We start from the raw sequence: 24605 nt of genomic DNA on the forward strand, positions 1-24605 counted from the left end.
ATCACATAGTCAGGATGTGTCAGGGGCAGAATTTGAACTCAAACCTTCCTGATACTGAGTCTAAATTCCATCATTTGTCTCTCAGGATTGCTTGGATGTATCAAATATTCATGTTTTCCTTGTGAATGGGATAGCAGAAACAGAAAAAAAATCTCAACATTAAATAATACTATCCTCAAAGGGGGGGAATTATTCTGGGAAGAAAAATGTGCCAATCATTCATTAGTCTCAAAATTTTTTTCTTACCACCACTGAGCATTCAGCTTGGTCTATTGAAATAGTTTGGCAAGATGAAGAGTCAAAATGATGATGATTTATTTACCTGAAAAATAAATTTCCAAGAATCAATGAGGTAAAAGTCAAAAAAGAATTCTAATGAAAGTGATAAAAGATAAACATTTTGAGGAAGAGTTGAATTAAGTTGACAGAACTATATAGCCATTATTTTTAAAAGTAACCAAAAACTTTGGAGGAGAGACAATAATGTAGAAATTTATCAAGAAATTATCCATGATCTTCATAAAGCCTATAAGATTATGGTCTATAATGGGTCATTCAAGATCCATTTCTTAGGTTCATATTTGCACTTCTTCCTGGAAAACCTAGGTCCTATCAGTGATGAGAACAGGGTGTATTTTCATCAAGATATCAACACAATGGAAAAATGATACCACCGAATGCAGAGTACAAACATAACAGCTGACTTTCATTGGACACGAAGAATGTTCTACCAACGAAATACAACAGGAAATCATTAGATGTCATGCTTTAGATGGGTTAAACATGCACACTTTTATTAAGAAAGACCCCTGATTTTCATGAAAATGGTAGGTGATGGGCAAAATCCAGAATCATATTTGAAATCAGCATAAAAATATTTATAGCATCTTTTTTGTAATGGCAAAAAAAATGTCATTTCCACCCATTTCAGGGAGGTGGCACAGTGGATAGAATGCCAGGCTTGGAGTCAGGAAGAGTTGAGTTCAGATCTAGCTTCAGACACTTACTAGCTGTGTGACTCTGGGAAAGTCACTTAACCTCTGTTTGCCTCAGTTCCCTCATCTGCAAAATGAGCATAATAATAGCACCTGCCTCACAAGATTGTTGGGAGGATGAAATGAGATAATATTGCAAAATGCTTATTGCAGTGCACTATATAAATATTAGCTATTATTATTACTCCTTGTTCCTCCCTAATCAAGCAAAACAAGCCTGACTCCTCTTCTACACAACAACTTTTCAAATGTCCCTCCTCAGGCTTCTCTTCCCTAGGCTAAACATGCCTAGTTTCTTTTTTTTTTTTTTTTTTTAGTGAGGCAATTGGGGTTAAGTGACTTGCCCAGGGTCACACAGCTAGTAAGTGTTAAGTGTCTGAGGCCGGATTTGAACTCAGGTACTCCTGACTCCAGGGCCGGTGCCCTATCCACTGTGCCATCTAGCTGCCCCTAGTTTCTTAAGCTTATAATCAGACAGCATGATCTTGAGATCCTTCACCATCCTGGTTGCCCTCCTCTGCAGGTCTTCTAGCTTGTCAAGAACTGAACACCAAAGGGGCTAGGTGGCGCAGTGGATAAAACATCGGCCCTGGATTCAGGAGGTCCTGAGTTCAAATCCAGTCTCAGACACTTGACACTTACTAGCTGTGTGATCCTGGGCAAGTCACTTAACCCTCATTGCCCCACAATAAACAAACGAATAAATAGAATTTTTAAAAAAATTTTTTTAAAGAACTGAATACCATACTCTAGATAGAGTCTGACAAGGGCAGAGTATCACCCGTACTGTCACCTTCCTACCCCTCAATCCTATGACTCTCTTAATGCAATCTCAGATTGCATTCATTCACTTTTTAGCCACCAAACCAGAGCCACAAATAGAAGTTTTAGAGCCTTCGTCAAACACTACAAACTATACCCAGGATTAGCAGCACCAAAGGAGCATTCAGTGTGGAATGGCAGGAAGTGGAAATCCACTTGAGTTCAGTGCAGAAGAAGATCATGGATTCTAGGAGGTGGAGAGGAAGAAGTACATTCCAAGCATGGGGGCAGTCGATGCCTTGGAATATGATTTATCAGGAACAAAAAGAACAAAAAGAAGGTCAGTTGGACTAGAAGTTGGCTAGAAGGACAGAGTTAGTTCCAGGTTGTAGAGGACTTTAAAAGTCAAACAAAGGACTTTATATTTGATAGTAGAGGTCAAAGGAATTTACAATGAAATTTACTGAGTAGTGAAGAGAGTGACACAATAAGATCGATTCTTAAGAAAAGTCTATTTTGCAAATGTATAGGGCAGGGAGGTCAATTAGAGAGCAATAGTCCAAGAGAAAGTTGATAATGGTTTGGAGATAAGTGGTAGTACAGTGGGTGGAAAGAAAGGGAAAGAGTGAGAGATAGAGGTACACACTTTGGAGGTAGAAATGACAGGCTTTGGCAACTGATTAGCTATGTAGGGTAAATAATAGTGACTTTGTGAGCAACACTGAGCTTGTGAACTTGGGAGATTCAAAGGGTAGTGGTGAAACAAGAAAGTGGAGAAATAAGAAATTTTGGAAATGGATGTGTTTAGGAGGAAAGATAATGATTTTTATTTTGTACATCTTTTGTTTGAGATACCAATAACACATTCAGTTCAATAAGTCCAAAAGGTAAGACCTGAGTTTAGGGCTGTATATAAATTGATAATGATATTTTTGACTATATTATCCCCTCTTCCAAATTTCCCTATTTCAGTTGAAGGTACCCCTATCCTAATGCTAGTGTCCCAGTCTAGTGCCCCAGATTTGTAAACTAGACATTATCCTCAACTCCTCACTCACTCTCCAAATATCCAATCAGTTGCCAAATCTTGCTGTTTCTACTTTCACAACATATCTCATATCTCCTTTCTCTCCACTCATACAGCTACAACCTTTGGTAGTTTGGTTCCCTCATCACCTCTAATGTAGATTATTACAACAGCCTCCTAGTCAGTCTCCCTACCTCAAGTCTCTCTCTCCGCTCTAGTCCATCCTCCATACTACTACCAAAATAATATCCTTTTTATGGGGCAATGAGGGTTAAGTGACTTGCCCAGGGTCACACAGCTAGTTTCAAGTGTCTGAGGTGAGATTTGAACTCAGGTCCTCCTGAATCCAGGGCCAATGCTTTATCCACTGTGCCACCTAGCTGCCCCAAAATAATTTTCTTTAAGCACAGATCTTGCATTGCAATTCCCCTACTCAATTAACTCCACTTCCTGTTACCTCTAGAATAAAATATAATTTCCTCTGTTCAGCTTTGAAAATCCTACATAACATGGTTTCAACGTACCTTTCCAGTCTCATTGGACATTACTCCCACTGCTACATTCTGATATGGCCAAACTGACTTTCCCCCATTTCTTCCATGTAAATATTTCATTTTCCATCTCTTGGCCTTTCACTGGCCATTTTACCTCATGCCTGGCATGCACTCCCTTCTTACCTACCACTCATAGAGTCCATCTTTTCCTTTAAGATGCAGCTTAGGCACAATCTTCTGCATGAAACATTTCCCAAATGCTCACAACTGCTGGTTCCCTCCCTCTGAAACTTGATTATAGTTATGTACTGTACTGAACCCAAATATCTGGGGTATAGTCAGTGAACGGTTTGAAAATCCCCTTCTCTTATTTGCTCCCTCTGTGGTTGTTCAGGAGCCTGAGACCTCAGCTGTGTGCACTGAGCTCACAACAGGTCAAGAGCAGGGGCCAGGTTTCCCTCTCCAGAGCTTTACTGCTCAAACTATCCTGTTACCAAGTTCTAGACCCCCTTATTCTTTTAAATGAATATAATCACAAACGTTACCAGAGCCTTCCAAACTACCCCTTTATTTGGGGTAAGGTCCCAGTTGCCCTGACCTGATTTCATCCTTGACTCACATTGAGCATTTCCCCACATCTTTTTCAGAAGAACTATTGTCTAGCCACACCCACACAGCCTGGATTTGTGTGTTCCTGTGTGTGTGTGTGTGTGTGTGTGTGTGTGTGTGTGCAGTTGACATTTTTAATCCCAGTTTAGGACTTTACATTTATATTTATTAAATTTCATCTTATTAGATTGGTCCTAATTTTCTAGCCTATAAGTTAAATAGGAAGAAAAAAAAGGTGGGAGCAGAAAGGCGATGGGGAAAAAGATTGAGTTATCACTTCTTCCCTCATTATATCAATCTAGACAAAATGGAATAAGCTCTTCCAGACATGTCTATATGTGGCAAATATCTCATAGAAACAAAGAATATCAGAGTGTGAAGATGCCCAACAGATGATTTTTGATAGGGAGAAGTTCCTTCTGATGTGTGCTACCCTTCCAACATTAACATAAAAGGAGATGCCAGATAGGGGGCTCATTCTTTTGTAATTTTTGCACCAGTCCCTCTCTTCCTCAATTTTTTTTATGAGGCAATTGGGGTTAAGTGACTTGCCCAGGGTCACACAGCTAGTAAGTGTCAAGTGTCTGAGGCCGAATTTGAACTCAGTTCTTCCTGACTCCAGGACCGGTGCTCTATCCACTATGCCACCTAGCTGCCCCCATTTCCTCTTAACTTTTGTACCCCTTAATGACATTATTACTCTGGAATCAATTCTACTTTTATTAAGCATCTACCATTTTCAAGGCACTATGCTAGGAGCCCGTGGTCCTAAGACAAAAATACCTCCCCTTGAGGAGCTTATATTCTACAGGGGGAAATATAATGCATATACAGTACATTGAAGTAAAGGTGATTTGCAGAGGAAAAGATCATTAAAAACTAAGGAAAGGGATGTGTACAAAAATATTCATTGCAAAATTCTTTGTTGTGCCGAAGAATTGGAGAAGACAAGGGAGCGGGTAATAGTGATGCAAAAAAATAGGTAGATAGATAAATAAATATTAAATTTAAATTAAATTTTAAAAATTAAAAATAAGGGGCAGCTAGGTGGTGCAGTGGATAAAGCATCGGCCCTGGATTCAGGAGTACCTGAGTTCAAATCCGGCCTCAGACACTTACTAGCTGTGTTGCCTTGGGCAAGTCACTAAACCCCCATTGTCCCGCAAAAAAAAAAAAAAAAAAAGGAAAGAAAAAAAATAAATAAGGGGCAGCTAGGTGGCACAGTGGATAGAGCACTGGCCCTGGATTCAGGAGGACCTGAATCCAAATCCAGCCTCAGACACTTGACACTTACTAGCTGTGTGACCCTGGACAAGTCACTTAAACCCAATTGCCTCACCCCAAAAAAAAATTAAATAGGGATGCAAAAAAAAAAGAAAAGAAAGAAAAGGAATAAATGAAGTTTTTTTCAAAATATACAGAAGGCAGCTTAAGAAAATTAAAAATGGGATACAGACCAATAGAATGGCTTTGGAACTTTATATTATTTATATATATTTTTCCTTAAAACAGCTATATGTAAGAGTTGTGATTATGGGATGGAGCCAAGATGGCAGAGGAAAGACATTAAACCCACAGGGCTCCTGATACAATAACCCCAAAAATAGCAATAAAAAAAACCTTGGGGCAGAAAAACACACAAAAATACGGGCTGAGAGTTTTCTCCAGCTATAGATAGATTTCAGGGGGCTGTGCTGGGCCACGAATAAAGCCTAACCCTGCAATCAGGCCAACACACCAGACATCTGCCAGAGGAATTTGCCCCAGTGCCTCTGAATCAGCTGCAGCACCCGTGTCTTCTGGAACCAAGCACGCAGTCGGACTGAACGGCTGGCCCAGGGAGGTAAGTGCAAGGGTACCAGTGGAATGGGGGGAAGGATTCAACTGTCCTACCCCAGCGGGGAATCAGGAAGAAATCCTGAGTGGTGAGAGACCCAGGTGGGGGAGAGGAGCAGGGAAGCAGTCTCATTGGAAGCTAAGAACCACACCACAGAAAGCTTTGCTGGTTGGTTGCTTAGTAAAGTAGGCCTAAGGTTATCTCCAGACCTGAGAACAGGCCAGGTGAGATTAAAGCCTGCCCCCCCCAACCCAAAACACCTGGGACCCTCTGAAGCTGAGAACAGGAGTGGAGCCAAGAAGCAGCTTCCCCACCCCCAGTGGAGAGTTTAAAATCAAATGAAAGTGAGGCCAGGCAGGCTGAGAAGAAGTCCAACCATCTTCCAGGCCATGCTGTAGCTTGAACAGTGTGTCCTGGAAGCAGTGCCACACTTTAAGAAGGAGTTAAAGGCCAAGAAATAATAAGCCAGGATGAGTAGGCAGAGAAAGCAGAAGACCATCGAAAACTTCTTTGGGGATAAGGTAGACCACAATACAACCTCAGAAGAAGAAGATAATAACAGGGTCAAAGCTCCAACATCCAAAGCTTCCAAGAAAAATATGAACTGGTCTCAGGCCATGGAAGCTCTCAAAAGGGACTTTGAAGAGAAAGTAGGAGAAATAGAAAGAAGATGTAGAGAAAAGGAGGAAAGAATGGAAAGGGAAATGAGAGCGATGCAGGAGAGTCATGAGAAAAAAGTCAACAGTTTGAAAAGCCAAATGGAAAAGGAGATTAAAAAACTGTCTGATGAAAATAACTGCCTAAGAATTATGATTGAACAAATGGAAGCTAGTGACCTTATGAGAAACCAAGACACAGTAAAGCAAATCCAACTGAATGAAAAAATAGAGGGCAATGTGAAATATCTCCTTGGAAAAACAGCTGACCTAGAAAATAAATCTAGGAGAGATCATTTGAAAATCACTGGACTACCTGAAAACCATGACCAAAACAAAAACTTAGACACCGTCCTCCAAGAGATTGTGAGGGAAAATTGCCCTGATATTCTAGAAGCAGAAGCTAAAATAGAAATTGAAAGAATCCACCGATCACCTCCTGAAAGAGATCCCAAAAGGAAAACCTCCAGGAATATTATAGCCAAATTCTAGAATTCCCAGGTCAAGGAGAAAATACTGCAAGCAGTACTGTGGAGCTCCAATAAGGATAAAGGAAGATCTAGCAGCTTCTACATTAAAGAACCGAAGGGCATGGAATATGATATTCCAGATGGCAAAGGAACTGGGACTTCAGCCAAAAATCATGTACCCAGCAAAACTGAGTATAATTTTTCAGAGGAAAAAATGGGATTTCAATGAGAAAGAGGTCTTTCAAGCATTTGTGATGAAAAGACCTGAGCTGAATAGAAAATTTGACTTTCAAATACAAGATCCTGGAGAAGCATAAAAAGGTAAACAGGAAAAAGATTTCATGAGGGATATTGAAAGATCAAACTGTTTACATTCCTACATGGGAAGATAATACTTTGAAATCATAAGAACTATCTCAGTAAGAAATTCAGGGGCAGCTGGGTGGCGCAGTGGATAGAGTGCCGGCCCTGGAAGTCAAATGTGACTTCAGACACTTGACAATTACTAGCTGTGTGACCCTAGGCAAGTCACTTAACCCCAATTGCCTCACCAAAAAACAAAACAAGACAAAACAAAAATTCTTCACAAGAAATTCACAGAAGACAGGGCTGAAGTAAATATGAAGGGATGACATCTGTAAAGCATTTATGTTTTGTTCTTTGTAGGGCAGACAGGGTGGGGTGTCTTATGTCTGGGGCTGGATTTGGGCTTGGGACCTCCAGGGTCCAGGGCTGGTGCTTTGTCCACTGTGCCACCTAACTAATCCATGATGACATCATTAAAATATGGTTGAGGTGTAGGAGGAATAAACTGGGGGAAGGAGATGGGGAGAGATGGTCTGGGGAGAGGTAGTTCACATGAAGGAAACAAGAAGAAGAGGGGGAAAGAGTTGGGGAGTGAGTGAACCTTAATATCATCAGAATTGGCTCAAAGAAGGACTAATATACATACTCAAGTAGGTATAGTAATATATTTTTGCCCTGGGTAGGGGGAGGGAGAAAAGGGGGGAGGGGAGAAGGGAAGGAGGAAAGGGCAGATTGGGGAAGCAAAACACTTTTAAGTAAAAAGCAAAACACTTTTAAGAAGATGAAGATGTTCTTCATTACTGTACCAGTATGACATATTGAATTCCTTGATCTCATAGGGAGGGTTGAGAAGGGAGGGAGGAAGAAAAATTTAGAACACAGAATTAGCTCAGGGACCCTGATCTCATTGGAGTGGGCTCATGGAGGGAATAGCTTTCATACCCAATTGGGAGGAGCAATCCATTTAACCCTGCAGGAAAATAGGAGGGGAAGAGGACAAGGAAGGAAGGGTGAAAAAAGGGAGTGCAGAGCGAGGGAGAGGTTAGTCAGAAGTAAAACACCTCTGAGGAGGAATAGGTAAAAAGAAGATAGAGTAAACGTCATGGGAAGGGAGTGGGATGGAGGTAAATAGTTATGATGATTGATTATAATGGCAAAACGTATGGTACCTACTTTGCTGGTCTTTTATGAAGAAAATTTTCTGTCAAGCTTAAGGTACTATATAAAGGTTATGATGAACAGGATACTATCAGGAAAACCTGGAAAGACCTACATGAACTGAAGCAGAGTGAAATGTACTGTATACAAAATAACAGCAATAGTGGAGGATGATCTGCTGGGAAGCATGTGGTTATTTTCAGCAAGGCAATGATCCAATATAACCCTGAAAGACTTATGAAGATTGCAGCCCATCTGCAGAGAAAGAACTGATAGTATCTGAAAACAGATGGAAACACATTTAAAACTTTTTTGTTCTTTTCCTCTTTGACAATTCCTTAATCTCAAGTTTTGGGGTTTTTTTTACTGTTTTCTCTCACAACTAGCTAATATGGGAATTTTTCCATGACTACTCATGTATAACTTATTTTGAATTGCTTGAGTTCTTGTGGGTGGGGGGTGGAAATGGAGGGGGGAAGAGAATTTGGAACACAAAGTTTTTTAAAAACTGATGTTAAAATTTTGTTTTTACATATATTTTGGAAAATAAAATTCTATTCAGAATAAAAAAAAGAATTTTAAGAATTTTGCTAGGAATAGCAAGCCTACTCCTATCACTTGCCTGGAGGTGAAAACTAACCTTAGAGCTGAGGCTCAGAAGGAGCCCATGGGTAGAAATTTCTGTAGATCCCAAGTTATGAGTTACTGTCTTATCTGAAAGAGCTATAGAACTTCAGCTGAAAAAGTCATGGTAATGTTCTAATGGAAGAGATCCAGTGTTGGGAGTATTCTAACTACTGAGAAACTAGTCTAGGAGGAATATCAGTGGCTATGGAGAGGATTCTCGAGGGAGGCAGGTTATTAAACTGTTCAAGGTCCTCAATGATGCAGAGGAGACATTGAGTCCTGCAAAGGGTCAGCCCAGCTGAACAGTGGAGCAGTGATAGAAAACTTCATGAAGACCCTAGAGAGAAAAAGAACATAAGGGCTGTGAATTGCCTTGGCCATGTGTGTCCCCTAAACATGTTCCTTACTACCACTGTGGTTTAGTTTCATGCTCTCTTCCTTCCTGGACTCTGTTGTGTTTGTGGGAGAGTACACCCCTGGCATTGGGGGGAATGCTTTGTAACTAATGCTTTTCCTGTTCATTTTAGTAAATGAATGCTTTTGCTGAAAAAAAAAGAGTTGTGATTACATACAGAATCTTCTTTTTCTGTTTGCACATGAAAATGTTCATCTTATTTTTCAAGTTCAAAATAAATTTCAAGGAAAAATGAAAATTCTCATCAAGTGGGAAATAGCTGAACAAGTTGTGGTATATGATGGTGATGGAATACTATCATGCTATCAGAAATGACAAGCAGGATGGTTTCAGAAAAACCTGGGAATACTTATATGAACTGATGCAAAGTGAAATGAGTAGAACCAGGAGAAAATTGTTCACAGTAACAGCAACATGGTATGATGATCAACTGTGACTGACTTAGCTACTCTGATCAATATAATGTAGAAGATAAATCTGAAGGATTTATGATGAAAAATACTATCCACATCCACAGAGAGAGAGAGAGAGTTGATGAAGTTTGAATGCAGACTGAAGCATAATTTTTTCACTTTCTTTATTTTCTTGTTTTTTTGCAACATGGTTAATATAGAACTATGTTTTGCATGATTTCACATGTATAATTGATATATTTCTTGCTTTCTCAATAGGTAGGGGGCAAGAGGGAGAGAATTCAGAGCTCAATTTTTTAATAGATCTTAAAAATAAATGGTAAATTTATTCTTAAAGAAAAATGATTTTTTTAACTCAGGGAGCTTTATGGAGGGAATAGTACCTGAACCTAACCTTGAAAAAAGATAAGGATCCCAAAGGGTTATGAGAGTGCATTCCATGCATAGGGGAAGCCCTGGAGGCAAGAGATGAATTGTCAAATTAAGAATAGTTAGTGGTCCTGTTCAGCCAGGTCTTAGAATATAAAGAAGACTACTGTGAGATTAAGTTATATAGGTAGGTTGGAGGCAGATTATGAAGAACCTTAAATGACTTTATGCTTCTAACCATTCATTCTCTCACTGGCAAGATCTCTCCCTCTTATGTCAGTACTGTTGCCACACAATCTGAATTAATAGACCATTTTCCTTCCCATCTTCCAGATAGAGTATTATTTTTATAGTTGTCAATGGTGAGGAGGCTCTAGTAGACAAGTGAGCTGACCCACAGATACCAGGGTATCCTTTAGAAGACTGATTTATGGAGTCCTTGAATAAGGACAGGAGGCCAGGTATGTGATCCTAAGTAGTTGTTGTTGTTCAATTGGTTTTTTCCGTCATGTCTGACTCTTCATGACCCCTTTGGGGGGTTTTCTTGGTAAAGATCTTGGAATGATTTATATTTTACTTCTCCAGTTCCAGCTCAACTGAGGTAAACAAGGTAAAATAACTTGTCCAGAGTCACACAACTAGGATGTGTCAGAGACTGGATTTGAACTCACAAAGATGAGTCTTCCTGACTTCAGGTCAGATGCTCTAACCACTGTGCACCTAGCTGTTAACTCTAAGTAGAAGAGAAACCAAAGAGAAGTTTTGATGATCACGGGCTCCTAAATATGGAACTAGAAGAAAATTCTGAAGCAATCTAGTTCAACTACCTCATTTAAAAATGAGAAAGCCGAGGTTGAAGGAGGCTGAGTGACTGTTTCAGATCATAGGTAACCATCAGAGCCCAGTTCTCTGCCTCATTCTCATTAGCATAACATCAGTGGTCTGCACCCTAGGAAGTGGGAGGCCAGAGAATGATCCCAAGGGAGTAAGGCAAAGGGACAAAAGAGTCATGTCAATGGAGCCAGTGGAAGTAGTCTTCATATGTTGGATTTAGCTTCACATATTGAGGCTGTGAGTATAATTCCTCCAGCTTATTTCTCAGGGAAGTCTGTGGTAAAGGGAAAGTAAATCATAGCAAAGTGAATCATTTTCATTGAAGAAGAGTATGGTAAAGACCATATTTTTGACATGTTATTGCAGTTAATACAATTATCATGTTTTGTTGCTATTAAAAGTTCTCATAATAAATTAGGAAATTTGCCTGATGCACTAAAAAATAATATGTACTCTTTGCCCTCATCCAAAAGAAAGGAGAAGACAATGGTAACCCACTGGTCCTAGAAATTTAGTTTTATGGTCTGATCTTAAGGAAATGTAACCATTTTGTTCGGGTAGTTCAATCTTGGGGCAGCTAGGTAGCACAGCAGATAGAATGTTTGGCCTGGAGTCAAGAAGACTCATCTTTTTTAGTTCAAATCTGGCCTCGCTTACTAGCTGTATGACCCTGAGCAAGTCACTTAACCCTGTTTGCCTCAGTTTCCTCATTTGTAAAATAAACTAGAGAAGGAAATGGCAAACCACTCTAGTATCTTTACCAAGAAAACTCCAAATGAGGTCACAAAGAGTTGGCCATTACTGAAATTAACAAACAAACAAAAAAGTTCAATATTGCCTGTTCTAATAGTTTACATATAGGCATAATATGAATATATTTATGCATGATATGCCTCATTGTGACATAAAGAAAAGATAACCTTGGATTTTCTAAAAATTCCAAGCTCCCAACAGTTTCTATGAAACTGCAAAGGCTTCAAGTACAAGCCCATGATGGGTTGGGATCATTGACAGAGCTGAGGAAGAAGGGGAGATGCAACATGTACATTGATAAGTAAGTAAAAAACATATACAAATCAAATCTTGGAGGGAGAGAGAGAGCATTAATATTAACAACTGAAAGCCACAGAGATGAATGGCCTTAAACCATTACATCTAAACATAACTCAATATAGCACATCATAGAGGAGACATGACATTAAGGGATAGAAAGCCAACTTTGGTATCAGTGAGACAAGGGTTTAGTTCATGTATCTAACACATACTCATAGGATCAAAGATCTAGAGCTTCAAGGACTTTGGAGGCCAGAGAGTCTAACACTCTCATTTTACAGATGTGGAAAATGAGGCAGAGAGATGTTAAGGAACTTGCCCAGGATGACCCAGCTAGTAAGTGTCTGAGGGGAGATTTGAACCCAGCTCTTCCTGACTTTAGGTACAGCACCTGTCTACTACAGTACACTATACATGAATGGTCTTTTGCAAGTCACTTAACCTCTTAGTGTCCTAGATAGTTCTCTAAAAATAGAAGTTGTGGATGAATTACCAGTCTGCATCAGTGATAGAAGGTTCTATGGCAGAATCTCTCCATTCTAGTAATAGAGGTCTACATTCTACCCCCAAAAAATGAATAGATAATGCTGCTGCATTTTGTTTCATTGCTTCTATTTAAATTCAAATGAATTTCTCACATTCTACCTGTACTTCAAACAACAAATAACTAATTCTTGACAAAACTTCTCTCATTTTCACCATCCACTGCCCTCTAATTGCGCTGTGAATAATGCACTCCTTCCCCAGAATTAAACAACAGAAAATTTCATCATATCCCCTCACTACCCCAAAAAACAGGTAAAGGAAAGGAGTGGGAAATGTATGATATGTACTAAAAGCATTAGGAAAATCTAGCATAAGGATGTATTATTAGCTTATTTTATATGTCAAGCAAGGGAGCTGAGGTCACTTGATTCCTCCAATTGCCTAACTTTTAGATGGTGTCTCCACAGGCAGAATGAAATAGACACTTGAGGGAATAATCCAGATCATTCTTGCAAAAAGAATTGAGGAATTGGGGGTTGACCTGAATTGATCAAATAATTAAACTCACCAGATTACTTGGTTCTTTACTTCATCTTGCCAGTGTAGACACAGTCCTATGGTTTTCATTAGAAAAATGAACCTAGAAGGCATACATATACATGCAATAAATTAAGGAATTAACATTTATGCACATTTGTTGTTGTTGTTGTTGTTGTTGTTGTTGTTGTTGTTGTTTTAGTGAGGCAATTGGGGTTAAGTGACTTGCCCAGGGTCACACAGCTAGTAAGTGTTAAGTGTCTGAGGCCAGATTTGAACTCAGGTACTCCTGATTCCAGGGCCAGTGCTCTATCCACTGCGCCATCTAGCTGCACCTATGCCCATTTTTGAATGATGTTTCAGAAATGCAAAGTTGTATTGTCTACCAGGAACTCCAAGGAGGATTAAGTCAGCAGTTAAGAGTATAGATTACCTATTTCTTTTGACAGATTTAATTTATACTATATATCCTCAACACACTTATCTAGAAAGACAGATACCAGGAAATTCTTTCTTGATCTTTTCCTTTTAAATTTCATGCCATCTCCATGTAGTCTCTCCCCTTTCTCACCTGCCTTTCCAATACACATTTTCACACAGAAGCTAATAAGTCATTCTCTCCCCTGGTGTTCCTGAATATGTACAGCACACACTAAAGTGAAGATTTTGCCACTATCTATTTAGTCCCATCATTGTAAATGTATTGAAGTGTGCAGACTCTAACTCTGCCTCCATTTTCCTACTCCTTTACATCCAAACCCTATGACATGTTCTTTTCATAGGACCACATGACTATGTTGTTGAGTCATTTCAGTAGTGTCTGATTCTTTGTGGCCTCATTTGGGGTTTTCTTGGCAAAGATACTGAAGTAGTTTCGAATTTTTTTCTCCATCTCATTTTACAGATGAGGAAATTGAGGGAAACAGGGTTACGTGACTTGTTCTGTGTCATACCGATAGTAACTGTCTGAGGCAGGATTTGAACCCAGGAAAATGAGTCGTCTTGACTGCAGGCTCAGCACTCTGTCCACTGCTATCTATTGTGTCATCTAGCTACCCCAGAAAATGTACAGAGACCCCCCCAAAAAACTGTGCTTAGGCTACTCCTAAGCTGTTGGCTTCAAAGCAATAAAGATACCCCCAAAATTATTTATATAGTATTTTAAGTTTTGTTTTATAGATGTCATCTAATTTTATCTTCACAACAACTCTGGGGGGTAGATGATATCATATTTTATGGATGATGAATCTTAGGGAAACAGCGTCAAGTGACTTGCCTAGAGTAAGCATCTGAATCTGGATTTGAACCCAAGTCTGGTATTTGACTAGGTACTGGGGATACAAACATGAAAATTAAGCAGTCCCTACCTTCAAAGAGCTTATATTCTATAAGGGAAACAGTATATATTCCTGTGTATATACATTTACATATACATACTTCTATATTATCTTTACATATACACACACATATATGATGTGTGTATTATCTATTACTTTATATTGTATGCCAGATAGCATCTCAATGATACCTCTCACTTGTGATGTTGCCCAACTTTTCATCTGTGTCTACACAGGGAGAATAGAATAGAGCTTTGAGGGGATTATCCAGCTAATTCTTGAAGAAAAAAAAAGAAAATGAGGAAAAGAGATTTGACCTGAATTGCACAAATTATATACATATATTTTATATACACACATATTTTATGCACAAATATTTTTATATGTTATGAGAAAAATTATATGTAGGATTTGGAGGGAGAATAAAATGGAGAGAGAATCTAAAGTATGCATGCAAAAATTATTTGGCTATTTACATGAATCAGAATACACCAAGAGTAGCTAAATATTCACTCTTACTCTTATTTCATGGCATGAACTTTATTGCCATTTCTTATAGTTCTCTCTTTTTCATCTGAACTAGGTAAATTAGACATATTTACTTGAAAATATTTTGACTGTACAGTAGGCAAAAGGATACATTCAGAAATGACCAGTTCATATATGAATATATATACCCTATATCTGCATATAAATGCACACAAATATGTCTATTCTAAGTGTACAATAATCATGTGACACCAAGACACATCAAATGGCCAACCTGCAATACAACCTATTGGGGGCCCAGTTTGAGGTCTGTGATCATCTCAGAGAACCAAAGTTATAAAAACTTTAAAGTAATATCTTTACTTTTACATTTATTTATCCTTTGGCCACTCCTAAAATCAAGTTTCTAATTCCCTAATTCCAATTACACCAGTGCAGCTTATATTGTTATAAACATCTTTGGGGGATTAAACCTTTAATCACAATTTTTAAATGAATGTAATAGTTGATAATATATATTCATTGCCTAATCAGGAATAAAAATTATAATCCTATAAAAGCTGTTTAATAACAATTTGAACTACTCAGCACATAATTAAGGGTGTTAGGGGATTAGAAATGAGATTTCAAGGTGGCCAAGGGGTAAATTCAAGGACTTTATACTTTTTTAAAGGGAGGGGGTAGGAGGAGAAAATACTGGAACGAAGTATCAAAGCTTCTGAAAGGTGCCTATATTTGTGTTTATATCATTATGCCTAGTGTATAGGCAGTTATAATTAAATTAACAGTGTGGCTTGTGCTTAGTAGAATCTTTTGTTCAAATATACCTTTTTCAGATGATGAAACTCATTACTAAACAATTTAAAGTCTGTTTGTGAATATGTTTAGATTCATAGAAGCAAACCAAAGAACTAAGTAAAAATGCTCTGGGATACTAAAATGCTAATTATTCTCCTTTCTAATGTGCTATGAGAAGGAAAAAGTAAAGTGACCCGATTCTGTGGTCCTCACATCAGCAGCCCTCTCATTACATTGATATGTTTTGCCTCCAAGGGATCAGAGAGTTTTTCTTTGCCATACAGTCCCAACTTGCTTTTTTAGTGGAAAGGCCCCACAATAGCTCTGGTGGAGAGGGGTGACCCTACATTTTCTGTGCATTAAGCAATTCACTGGAGGAACCATTTTCACTAACACAGTGGGTGAATTGGGAACCAAATTCCCAAAATTTTAATATTACAGTATTAAGCACCCATGACTTCTTTTTGCTTGAATAGATAAGAAAGAAGCAATTTCAATAGTGTGCAAAAAAAAAATCTGCTGCTTATTGCTAGTGTAGGTTATATGTGAAGAATTCCTATTAAAGCAAATGGAAACTAAATGTGTTTGAAAGTAGAATTTACCCCCTGGGTTGAATTTCATGTACAGAAGAATTAGAGATTTGGCCGACAGAGACCTTACCTATTAAAGACTGTTAGAATGCTCAGCATTTTTTCAGATGAGGACATCATGACCTTACTGGGCAGTCTAGTTCATTTCAAAGGACTACATCAGAATGGCAAAATCTACCCCACCCCCAACCTCCACTCTCAAAACTAACTGCAAAGGGAAGAAAATGTGACTTCTTATGCAACCTAGGCTGGAATAACTGCCTAAGCCTCCTATAGAACTCATGTCAATAGGAGTTCTGTGTCAAACAGAAAATCCTTCTACTGAGTAAAAATCTCAAAAGCTACGTCATGACTGTGGATTCCACCCTGAGAAGAGCAGGCGGGAATTACATTGTGCCATTAAAATGTTAGCAACCACATTTCATTTTTGAAAAGGCAATTTATTTGTCCTGAAATAAAGAGTTGATTATATCTCTTATTACTGTTACAAGAATTTGATATATCACAAAGTGAGAGAGTTACAGCATGTACCAACTATCAACCAGGAAAAATGAACCTGATTCATAATTCACTTGGAGAATGTCTAGTTAGTCAATCAAGTGATTTGTAATCATAAAGGCTGCCAGGAATTGAATGAATAATGGGCCACACTAAAATCCTTGGATTTTCGAGTATTCTTATTTCATTACGTGACTTTTATTGCCATTTCTGATAGTTGTCTCTTTTTCAGCCGAACTAAGTAAATTATACATATTTATTTAAAAATATCTGACTGTTCACTGGGCAAAAGGATGTATGCAAATATAGAGACCAGCATATATAACACCAAAAAAGAGATGAAAAATTAAAAGCTTTATACTTTAAAGTTGAGAGATAGGGGTAAAGGATGAATTACCTCTTCTCTCCCTTTTTTGACTATACCAAGTTGTTGCAATTTTAGCACAAGGATCCCACAATAATTTCAGCCAAGAATCTCTTTTCATAAAGGAGTATATCTGGGGGCAGCTAGGTGGTACAGTGGATAGAGCACCGGCCCTGGAGTCAGGAGTACCTGAGTTCAAATCTGGCCTCAGACATTTTTCACTTACTAGCTGCGTGACCCTGGGCAAGTCACTTAACCCCAAATGCCTCACCAAAAAAAAAAATCAATAAAGGAGTATATTTAATAAAGAAACATCAAACCAGGCCTGTAATCCCTGCTACTGGGGAGGCTGAGGCTGGCAGATGTCCTGAACTCAAGAGATCTGAGATGTAGTGATCTAAGCTAATCTATCCATACTAAGCATGGCACCAATACAGTGCGCCCCCCAAAATGAAGGGCTACCAGGCTACCAAAGGAGGACCAAACTGGTCCATGTCAGAAATGGAGCAAGTCTAAGCTTTCATTCAGCCTGGGTATAATGGGGAGGATTGATGTAACCCCCCAAAAAATTACTAAAGAAACATTAGTGCTTAGTACTAATAATATGATAATATTAATGGGGACCCTTTTCTTAAGCTATATATCTATATATAGCTATATACATATGTGTGTGCACACATACACATATGTGTATATAAGCTTATATAAAAATAGCATGGTCAGGGGCAGCTAGGTGGCGCAGTGGATGGAGCACCGGCCCTGGAGTCAGGAGTACCTGAGTTCAAATCCGGCCTCAGACACTTAACACTTACTAGCTGTGTGACCCTGGGCAAGTCACTTAACCCCAATTGCCTCACTAAAGTAAAAAAAAAATTAATTAAAAAAAATAGCATGGTCCATATAGCAAAATCTAGCTAATAACTAATCTCAAACTTTCTTTTTTTAAGTATTCTAATTTTGCAGTATTAAAATTACAAGCACCCTACAATCTCATAGACAAAAGACATCTGACCTCCAACTATAGCAATCTTGTTTGGCTTCAAAGGAAAGAAATATAAAAGCAGCCTAAATCTTAAGTTGCATCTATCGAAGGGGTGATATGATATATGCATATTGTTTAAAATGTGGAACTGCTAAAATGATACTTAATACGATATCTCTTTGTGATCCCTTGGAGTCTGTCATTTTAACCATAGTTACTATCATGAGCATTTTGGTCAGGACACTGGTGGAAAAAATGAATATGCTGAAATGACTGGAGCATGTTACACATAGTAATAAATATAGAGGCAGGTTCTTGGATTGACTTCCTTAAAATGATTTTCATCCAGAAGGATGCTTTTCAAACTTTATGGACTGATTACAACTATGGCTTTATTGCACAAGAGCACACATGGATCTCCTTATGGAAAGTAATATTGACTTTGCTCAGCTGCTTTCCTTATTTTCTTCTCTTTCTTTTTGATTTTTTTTTCTTTCAAGAAACGGCTTGTGGATTAGGAGAAAAGAGGGGGATTTATTCAGAAAAAAATTGATGTAAAAGCAAGAGATATCAATAAAATTTAAAATTTTTAAAAGGAAAAGCAATGTTGATCCATTTGTCAGGCTATGTTATAATTCATTGTGGTCATCAAATGTTTATGAAAAACTCATATATTGCAATTTTATGTGTAAATCTCAGGTATTTCATATTTTCTTTCTGGAGGTAACTCTTTGTTGATTACCAAAAAACAAACAAAAAAAAAATAGCAGCTCCCAGAAGCTGGTGTGATTGTAGTTGAGACCCTCACTACTCTGGAAAAGATTTTTCTTTTCCCCATTAAAGTCCCCTTTGGCAGCAGCCCACATCTCACATTGGTTGATGACCATGGTCATATTAAGAGCCAAGAGTACCTCTCCTTACAGAGACTAACCTGCAGTTATCCATGAAATCAAGGCAAAGTGTGTAACTGGCTGTCTCTCAAAATTTCAACCAACATTTCCATCCACACATACAAAATGTCATCATTTTGGCCTACTAGCTCTTAATTCCTCTTTAACTATCTTACAGCAGAGGTGTCAAACATACAACCAGCAACATCCCCAATGTGGTCTGAACCAGATTAAATTGTAATCGGGAAATATTTTTTTAATTAAAAATACAATAAAACACAGCTGATGTTAATGTATTTTTTAAGTTAATATGCACCTGCGAGGATCCTTATGTATGTTTAGCAGGCACCATTTCTATTTGAGCTTGACACCACTGCCCCAAAATCTCAGCTCGCACAAATTCATGGATTAAATCTGCTAATTGGGCAGTGGAGATATAGCTTCATGACTATTCAATCAACCAACCAGTATTTGTTAAACACATACTATTTGCCAGGTACTAGAGAAACAAAAACAAAAATGAAACAGCCCCTAATTTCAAGAAGTTCACATTTTATCAAGGGAGACAACAGGTACATATAAGTATATGCAAAATATATGTTTAAAAATATAATATTTTTTAGATGAACCATTAATTTCTCCCAGGGAGGTATCACCAAGTTTCTACTTAGCCATATGTATACAGAGAATAGAAATAGGTTGTGTGAACATAAAGACACCAAATTAGTTTGGGTCAAACATTATTCAGCTATAACAAAAAACATTTTCAGTAGCAAGTGAATATAGGCAACACATGGTGCAGAGGGAGGGGGAAGGAAGTAATGAAGAGAAGAGTAAGTGCCTAGTATGCGCTAGGCACTGTGCTAAATGCTTAACAAATATTATTTCATTTGATCATCACAACAACCCTGAGAAATAGGTACTATTGTTATTCTCATTTTATAGTTGAGGAAACTGAGGCAAACAGAAGCTAGGTGATTTTACCAGTGTCAGAAAACTAATAAGTATCTGAGTTTGTACTTAAACTCAGGTACTCCTGACTCCAGGCCGAGTACTCTATCCATTGTGCCATCTATCTGGTTTAAGACTACAGAAATTTGGCTCTTCCACTTCCAAATGGTTACCTATTTAAGTCACTTAATTTGTCTGATCATCAGCAAAATGGGTGGAGGGTTAGATTAAGGGGCATCGAAGGTCCTTTCCGGCTCAAAATCAATGATGTTATGAATATATGTATCTTTACAAACTGAAAATTACTAACTCAATGTTACTACATTTTAGGACAATTAATAACATAAAGCAATTCAGAGTAAAAGCTAGTCAAATTTGAGCTTACTTAAATAGGAATGTATGTAGTTCTGAAAAGTTAAATAAAAATCAACTTTTTTGTTACTTGGAACCTTTTGCAAATGTTGTACTGAATATCCCATTAAATAGTAATATCCTACTGAAAATACTTTGGCAAAGTCAGTATTTTTTAAACCCACCAAAGAAAGCAACACACCTTTTTAAAGTAACACATTGAAAAAGAAAATTTTTCCCAAACACATTAAGCATAATATTAAAAGAATAGCAGTGAGACATGGGAAAAAGCAAGCTTCATCTCATCCCAGGAATATTGGGTTTTGGTGTACCCTCAATCTAAAACAGATGTGATTTGGAGAAGGAGAAAGAGGAAGAGGAGGAGGAAGAGGGAGAGGAGGAGAATGAAAAGGAGGAGGAAAATCAAAAGAAGAAGATATGAAGCTTCAAAAAAAGTGTACTTTAGCATGATTGAATTTAATTAAAAAGACATTTACTAAATTTAAGAAACTGTGCTAGGGACTGAGTAAATGAGACTATAGGAAGGATGATTAGTAAAGTAGCTAGCAACTAAAGGAAAGATACTATGCAAGAGAACACATGGGAGAAAACACTATGCATACAAATAAGTAAATATAGAGATGTACAAAGTAAATAGGGTCCCAAAAGGGACTGTTTCAAAAACATATATTTATGGGGAAAGCTAGATGGCACAGTGGATAGAGCACCATCCCTGGAGTCAGGAGTACCTGAGTTCAAATCCAGCCTCAGACACTTAACACTTACTAGCTGTGTGACCCTGGGCAAGTCACTTAACCCCAATTGCCTCACTAAAAAAAAAATATATATATATATATTATTATTATTATTATTATTATTGAGTCACTCACACCTTAAATATGTCAAGGATTTACAATTTAGGCATTCCCTCCACCAATATGTTGACAACTCCATTTCTAACTTAGTAAATGGTCTTCCCGAGTTGTTTCCACCAAAAAAAAACATCATCCTGAAACTGTCCCAGTAATGATTTTCTCTGACCCATACTCAAAACCAAAGTTTGTGCTCTGCTAACATAGCTGCTGAGAAGCCAGATCACCTGCATATCCTGATAAGGCATCAAAGCAGGGTTTTAGTGAAGTAAGCCACGTCCTTGATATAATTAAGGCACTATCTCATCAGTGGACTAAATGAAGCTGACCAGTATAGCCAACCACTATGTAAATGCAGTACTTGTCCTAACATCACCTGTTTACATAACAGATTTTGTTGTTTGTTTGTTTGTTGGGTTTTTTTGCGGGGCAATGGGGGTTAAGTGACTTGCCCAAGGTCACACAGCTAGTAAGTGTCAAGTGTCTGAGGCCGGATTTGAACTCAGGAACTCCTGAATCCAGGGCCGATGTTTTATCCACTGCGCCACCTAGCCGCCCCCTACATAACAGATTTCAGACATTCTTCATTGAGAAGCTACAATGGGCATCAGTAATGAGCTCAGTTGATCAATCATATAGGAACTCACATTTCTAGGGTACTTCGTGGCAACAAAGCACTTTGCAAATATGATCTAATTGGATTTTCACAAATCCCTGGATGGAGGCTAGTGCAAACATTATTATTTACATTTTACAAATGAGAACACTAAGATTCTAAGACACTAAATGATTCCCTCATAGTCACAAAGTTGGTAAGTGAGAAAGAGAATAGAAACCCCACCTCTTCTGACTCAATAGCCACGTCTTTCCTATAACCAAAGATAACTAAACTAAAAGATGCCTAGAAATGTTTACTCGTTTATCTTAAATGAATCCAGACTTAGTATCAAATACTCTTTCTCTATATAACCACCGATCTATTTCACAAGGAGTTTCCCCATGGGTGTTACATAACATTTGAATCACCTTCCATTCCAGTCTGCTCTCGACATTCTCCAAACAAAACGTGAACTCTGAAGCCTAGACCCCAGCTAGAGGTGAATGATAACTTCAATTTGGATGCCCAGCTACAATAATGGATTTTCCACTCTCTTCCATATACTCTACCTTGAAAACAAAGTTATGCTGGAAACTATCCTGTCAAGGGTATGGGTCTGTCTTTCCTTCAATGAACATTGATTAAGTACTTACTGAATGCATATCATACAACATTTAAATAAAACATAAGGTCTCTGAACTTATGAATCTTACAGTCTTGGAGGGAGACAAAACAGAAACACGACTGTGAAATAAAACAAAACAAATTGTTTTGGTCCCACTCTAACCAACTGAAGCCAAAGAAATGCACATACCATAACCATGTACATATATTGTATGTGCATGTATATGTATATAAACATATATATTTATATACATATATCTAACCAAATGAAACCAAAGAAACACATATATAATATATGTATATGTATATTATATATGTGCATATATATAAATGTATATAACCAACTGAAGTCAAAGAAACATACAGTGTATATATGCATACATATTTCTACTGTATACTACATTCACATATAATTAACCAAAATACTCTTAATTCTTGTGGAAAAGTGCTACGAGATCTTTAATGGAACACAAATCATCAGAGTCTGATACATGCAGTTCAGCTCAGCTTTTTAACTAAAACAAAGATTATTTTTGACATGTAAAGGCAGAAGCATACAATAATAATATTCAAAACATAAAAGTATGCTGCAGTTTTACATCCCTCATCACCAGGAGCAATACTGAAGAAATTATAGAACTGTTTTTGTTAATGGTAGCAATATTCTCAATAGTGTGAAATGCCGTGAGACTGCAGCCAAAACTGCTTTGACATTTCTAGTAGTTCTGAAAAATTATTCTACTTTTAATGAAAAAAAAAGCTGCTTTGGTTAGTTGCTACACTATTAGTTCTTGATCATATAGGCATGGGTTTCACAACAATACCTTTTGAAAGGATCCCCATACAGAATGCTATCAGTCTCTCATTTTAATTGAGGCAGCTGGAGTCCCATTCTAGGCTTAGAATCCAGATGCCCTGAGTTCAAATATGGCCTCACATTCTGATTACCCATGTTGTCCTGAGCAAACCTCTTCACCTTTCTAAGCCTGTTTCTGCAAGGGGCATAACAATAGTACCTGCCTCACCGGGTGGTTGTGGAGAATCAAACAAGAAAATATGTAAAGCACTTTACAAACCTTAAAGCACTTCACCATGTGAACTATTAATCACATAAGATTTAAAGGAGTGGTTAAGTTCCAGTGGAAGATTGTGTGAAGGAGTGTGTTTTGTTTTTATGTTATGGAAAGGAAGTAACAAGCAATGAGCAGAAAGACTCAGCTGGTTTTTGAGCAGCTGAAGGCTCTGCTTCTTTCCCCATATATGCATTAATTTCCAAAAGACCAACTGCTGAATTCTGGGCTTGGGCCCATTCTTAACCTAGAAACCCCATTGCTGTTGTTGGAGTGATGGGCAAGAAAACTGATGAAGCTTCTAGGCACAGGAGCGCCACCTTAGGCCTAAGACCATTCTGGAAGGTCATGGTGAGAAAATTTCAAGTACAGCTGAAGGAAGAAAGTTGACAACGCTCGTGACTCTGGCATGGATGGAATGGCCCATTTAGACCTTCCAGTACTCCCACCTCCTGTTCTATCACACTATAAATGAGCCTTACATCCGTAAGAGCTTCCATCTTTACTGCAAAGCAATGTTTAAGGGAGCTTAGCATGGATACTTTGTTCAACTTTCAATAATATCAAACCTGAGTGTCCGCTATTTCCTTCCTATATGTGTATTTTGTTCATGCTATTCATGAATCTAAAAGGTCCTTCCTCCTTCCTCATTGAAATTCTATACATGCTTCAAGATTCTACCCTAATCCCACCTCCTTTCATGAAATCTTCCTTGATAACTTGTCAGTACTGACTGAATGAAGGACCACTTGGAACATTCTTTGAATCATACATTTTGTCATTCAATATTATTTCACTTAACATTTTTAATTTGCTATTTCAAATGGTTCTCTAAGTGTTTTAGGTATGTAAATCTTATCTCCCCTATAAGATTTTTTTTTGGTGAGGCAATTGGGGTTAAGTGACTTGCCCAGGGTCACACAGCTAATAAGTGTCAAGTGTCTGAGGTCAGATTTGAACTCAGGTCCTCCTGAATCCAGGGCTGGTGCTCTTTCCACTGCGCCACCTAGCTGCCCGTCCCCTATAAGATTTCAAGCTCATTCAGGACAAGGACAGATGATGATCATGGTACAATAGAAAGAATACTAGAGGGGCAGCTAGGTGGCACAGTGGATAAAGCACCGACCCTGGATTCAGGAGGTC

General features: G+C 38.1%; 1 long non-coding RNA gene across 2 annotated transcripts in view; it reads right to left on the reverse strand.

The window, feature by feature from the left end:
- Nucleotides 1–24605, reverse strand: part of LOC122730833 — a 68556-nt gene that overhangs the window by 18805 nt on the left and 25146 nt on the right. Inside the window, exons 3-4 of one of the 2 annotated variants that reach the window (XR_006353549.1) lie at nt 13080–13151; nt 247–322 (exon numbers count right to left, since the gene is read on the reverse strand). This is a non-coding gene — a long non-coding RNA (uncharacterized LOC122730833). The remainder of the gene's footprint in view (nt 1–246; nt 323–13079; nt 13152–24605) is intronic. The other variant, XR_006353550.1, reaches the window with a different exon arrangement.

Source organism: Dromiciops gliroides, chromosome 1, assembly GCF_019393635.1.
Source record: "Dromiciops gliroides isolate mDroGli1 chromosome 1, mDroGli1.pri, whole genome shotgun sequence".
Lineage (NCBI taxonomy): Eukaryota > Metazoa > Chordata > Mammalia > Microbiotheria > Microbiotheriidae > Dromiciops > Dromiciops gliroides.